Raw genomic sequence first — 4,880 nt, 5'->3', positions numbered from 1 at the left:
TCCAGCATCCCGCCTCCACCCCAACACCTCACTAATAATCTAATTTCATCCCATTCTTGGGATGGGGGGGGGGTTCTCTGGGTTCGGGCTTTAATCCGAGCTCGGAGCCCTCCCTCTGGACAGCACGCCAAATATGCTACTAAGTACTCAATCACATTATATGTTAGTGCGAACTCGTGAATCAGCAGTCGCACCTTGCCCAACTAATAAGAGCTGCAATTTCTGTTACATATGAGAAAGTTCAAACAGCAAACGAAACAAAAGTGTAACAAAACAGTACTACTCGTTTGAGCTGCTTATCAGCTCATACCAATAATTGAGCACAGCGAAAACACATGCAAACTGGTCAGAGCTCAGAACAGAACCAATGCTGATCTCGCGATGCTGTTACTGCACACTGCTGCGAGATCTAGTTTCACTGCAGAATGAATAATGTTGCTGTGAGATTTAGTGCAAAGAATTAAAATTCTGCACAGAATTCTCTTTTATAAACATCAAATAGCGCTGATGTAGAAAACCAGAAGAAGTAACGCTAACTACAGTATACCATGGTGTTGTGGCAGAAATAGTTATTACCTCATTAATTTCAGGGTTTGTACAACCTTTTGAGAAAGAAATTCAAGCACTTTTCAGTGACAACACAACTATTAACAGCACTTTAAATCTCTAAAAATGATCCAGTTTAAATTTTATTTTTAATATGATAACCAAATACATTTTGTGGTTAACAAACAATTATTTAAAAAAATTAATAAATACATCAAATTACCACTATAACCAGTAGATGGCAGCAGAGGAGCACTTATCAGCTTATTCATTCGTTTTTACTTTTTGCTTTATATTTTTAAATTATAAATTCGCTATTAAAAAATATAAAATCATCAAGAAATCACATTTGGTCAATGTTTTGCACTTTGTTTATGATGTAAGAAAAGTCACAAAATGACTTTAATTTGCAACTGAATCACACATCAAAAGCCTTTCTTAATCACTGATGTTGCCGGTCAGTTCAGTATAATACTGTAGAAGAATAATGGCACACATTGGCAGTTCTAGCTTGTGTGGAGTCCTGCCACCTCTAAATTAAATTCATTTTACTTCAACTTTGACTAATTCAGGCAAAACTATTTTAAAATACCATAAATCCATTAAAAAAAGTTGGAAAGAAAAATGATTGATAACACCCTTTTTGTGTAGATCCATTATCACCACTGGGGGATAATCACAGGTGAGACATGAATACCTGTATTCATGTGCTGTAAGGGCCTCAAAGTGTAAATACGCATGAAGCATATAGTGTCAGCTGGCGGAAACTTCAATCCTGTTAAATCTTCCAAAAAATCAACACCTCTGCTCACAGATGTATGCACCTGGAAGTAACATTCAAGTTTTAAGCAACATACATAAAAACATACACCATAGTGTTAAGTTAAAAGTTACCTGGAGAAGGCTTCTCAAGGTTAGACATAAGGGTATGGCTAGGATGTTGTGGTCATTGAAGTTATGTAGGTGGTCTTTCCACTCCTGGTAATGGTAGAACATTCCACATAGTGGGCACTGCTTACAATAAGTGGCAACATCTCAAATTTAGACAAGTAATACATCAGAGAACAATTTATCTGAATATCACACACGCAATTAGATAACACCAAATCATACCTTCAATTATGGACCAGTTTGTGAGTATTTTAGCCTTCTTTGTAATTAGGGTGCGAACCCTGAGGGGGACGACACCTGGACAAATCTGACAGATACATCCATCTGGACAAAGGCTTCTTGGGTAATCTTTGTTTGGTGATGGTACCCGCACATCATCTGGTAGATCAACAGGTATCTTCTTGTGCTGAAGAATGTAACATACCATATTATTTAGCCCCGGATCATTTGGAGGATAAACAGGACTGTCTTCTCTGAAATCTTTCTCAGGTTTTTGTTTGCAAACCTGTACATGTGTCTCAAAATCACTTCTCCTTAAAACAGTTTCACAGTATGGACAGTGGTGATGCGGTGCTGGTCGACATCCTAGTCCACATCTGTGTATAGTAAAGCCTAAAATAAATAAGTATACTGGTAAAATATTATGCAATAATATATTGTGAGTACATATATTAAACAAACAACTCAAGATAGTCATACCTCCACAGACAAAAGCCTTGTTGAAGTGGCTTTGAAGATGAGTTTTTACTTTGACCAGCTTGGCTGGCTTAAGCACCCTGGCTGAGCAAAAAGGGCAGTGGTAATTACTGCAACACTTGTTGCACGGCTGCAGCTCAGGTAATGTGTCGCCATCTGGATCGTTATGTCTCTACAAGAGATGAAAGCACCACACAATTATCTCAACGTTGACAGATGGGCTTAAAATAACTAAACTATAAGGTAACACTAACTCACAAACAATGCAGAGTAAAGTAAAACCAGTGGTGGAGGTAACGAATTACAACTTCACGTTACTGTAATTAAGTAGTTTTGTCGGGTACTTGTACTTTTTTGAGTATATTTTTAAAGCTGTACTTTTACTTGTACTTAAGTACAAATTAAGCACAATAATCTACTTTGTTACTTTTAAATCATAGTTCGTTACAGAGTATGCAAACAATTTGGATTGATATTTAACCCTTTGATGGCACTTCAGTAGCCAATAAAGATATCCGATCGTAAAGGGACCAATAAAAGCCCTGATGTGATATCTGAACCGGAAAAAGCCGCCGCTGCAGCAGGTGAAGAGCTGATCAGACAGTGAAGGAGCTCAGGGTAATTTATGGACTAATAGTTTTGGAGAAACAAACCACATGGTAGTGTTATCATAAATATCTATATTTTGATATCGATACTGAAATATCTGACACGGTTCCATTACTCATTTTCCACTGTATCTACCGAATATACACCGATACAAACTGCATCTCTCTCTCCTCTCCGACGGTGAGTTTGAAACGCATCTGCCTCATGTCAATTACAGTCTGAATATCTGCGCGGGATTGCAGGTATTCCGCATAATTTTAATCATTCCCGCGCAAATGTGGCGAGCACTTTATTGTAACATGAGAACACAGTCATTTAATCGTAGAAAATTGGACGCAAGCTCTCAAATCGGCCTAATTTATACAAATGAACTGCCTGTCCTCTCACTCCGATATAGCTTGTGCGCATTCAGACTGTGGGCAATCGCGATCTCTCCATGCTTTTAAAGTAGAAATTATTTCTCTTTGCTCCTGGATTAAACTTTGTCAAAAGTTAGAATAGATCCACGCCTGACAGATGAAAATCCTACTTGAAATTTTACTGGCTGTAAGTGAAATGCACTTTCAACAATCAAAGATGGAACTTAAATTTCTTTAGAATGTAAGTTTATGCTAGAATTTTTACGGAATGGAATAAGTCTGATATAAATATCATAGTCTGCCTAACTGCATCACTACATTGTACAGACATTACAGGTCAAAGCCATCTGATGTTCCATTTATCTAAATAAATAGGCCTAACATACTGCATATGGCTCTTAAATCACTGCTTACAAAAATTCAGTGTTGTCATATTTTGAATACCTCAAACTGAATTGAGGTCATTTGTTTTTTAATGTTATTACTGACTGTGTACTTGTCTTTTTTTGTCAATTCAATTCAGTTTGAAATCAAGCTAACTTGTGCTGTAAGCTTTTGCAACAAAGCTACCCTATTTTCAAGACACAAATACACAGAATGAGCAAATGTTTAAGATTAATATTTTTGTTATGGTAATTGATCAATATTTATATGTATGTCTCTCGACATTCCTTGTACTCTTCCTTTGACATTCCAGTAGGTAACATCCAATATGCCTTTTCCTGTCTTTGAGTCCCTCAATTTCACTGTTGCTTCAACCAGAAACAACAAAGCAGCAACATGTGTGCACGTCTCCCCCAGGCCAGCCATACAAGTACAGTGAGCTCCAAGAATCCTCCCAGACTTTTCAGCAATTACCCAGGGTTCCAGGTTTTTTTTTCTCGTATTCACTGGGAATGAAGTACCTACATAAAAGATAAGACAACTAAATATAAGCTTGTAGGAATAACAAACTAGCCTCTCATTAATTTATTTCTTTAATAAACTAACAGAACAGGTAGCAGGTGCAGCAGGCTATAGAGCAGTGGATCACCTACATTGGCTTCACAATACACATGTCGTTGATGAGCTGATGCTGTGCCTCTCTCACCCATCCACACACCATCTGCTTATAGGCCTCCAAACCTTTGTAACATTTGAGGTCCTCAGCTGTGAATGGGCACATAGAACATAAGGAAAATAGAGAATAAACAATAATTAGAAAATGAAGAAAAATATTTCCATCACACTACAATACTAATTTCTCATTCATCGTTTACTTTCTGTGTTGTGTGAATTTAGTTTGGCTGGTCTCAGATTAATTTTCTCCCTTCTCATTCTCTGGTCAAACTGCAGCCGCTGCTGGAAGTGATTTGCTGAGAGCAGAAGCTGTGCCTGTGCTCTGTGGATCCTGTAAGTCATTAAACTGTCTCTCTCTGCTCATTTGTAAAAGTATTAAAGTTCCTTTCTGGTCCAACATTGATCAGTTATCTGTAAGCAAACAGCTGATATGATAATATGACTGTAGCTTCTCTGTGTGATGTCTGGATGTTGTTTGCTATTCTTTTCTGCAGCGCTCCGTTTTACTTTCACTTTCGCAGGAGACGTGCTGATTGGTTCCCTCTGCTGTCAATCATCCACGAGAGGCGGGCTGAAAATCAGAGCAGAAAATCAGGTTTAAAACCAAATTAACTGAGACAAACATTTATTTAACACAATATATGCTACAATTTTCTTGAAGAAAAAAAAGTTAACTTTAAATAGAAATTGTTTATAATCTTTTGACATACCTGTTTGGCA

At 37.4% G+C, this 4,880-nt stretch overlaps 1 long non-coding RNA gene across 1 annotated transcript; it reads right to left on the bottom strand.

The window, feature by feature from the left end:
- Positions 1 to 1,006: 1,006 nt before the first annotated feature.
- LOC107559782 (uncharacterized) lies at positions 1,007 to 2,404 on the bottom strand. Its single transcript, XR_001605660.1, has 4 exons — positions 2,137 to 2,404; positions 1,660 to 2,049; positions 1,441 to 1,580; positions 1,007 to 1,370 (listed from the first exon to the last, which is right to left on the bottom strand). It is a non-coding gene; the product is annotated as an uncharacterized lncRNA (long non-coding RNA).
- Between the last annotated feature and the right edge of the window lie 2,476 nt (positions 2,405 to 4,880).

Source organism: Sinocyclocheilus grahami, unplaced genomic scaffold (assembly GCF_001515645.1).
Source record: "Sinocyclocheilus grahami isolate Dianchi unplaced genomic scaffold, SAMN03320097.WGS_v1.1 scaffold22.1, whole genome shotgun sequence".
Lineage (NCBI taxonomy): Eukaryota > Metazoa > Chordata > Actinopteri > Cypriniformes > Cyprinidae > Sinocyclocheilus > Sinocyclocheilus grahami.
Note: the sequence above shows the minus strand (reverse complement) of the source record. Positions and strands in the feature narration are given on the sequence as shown.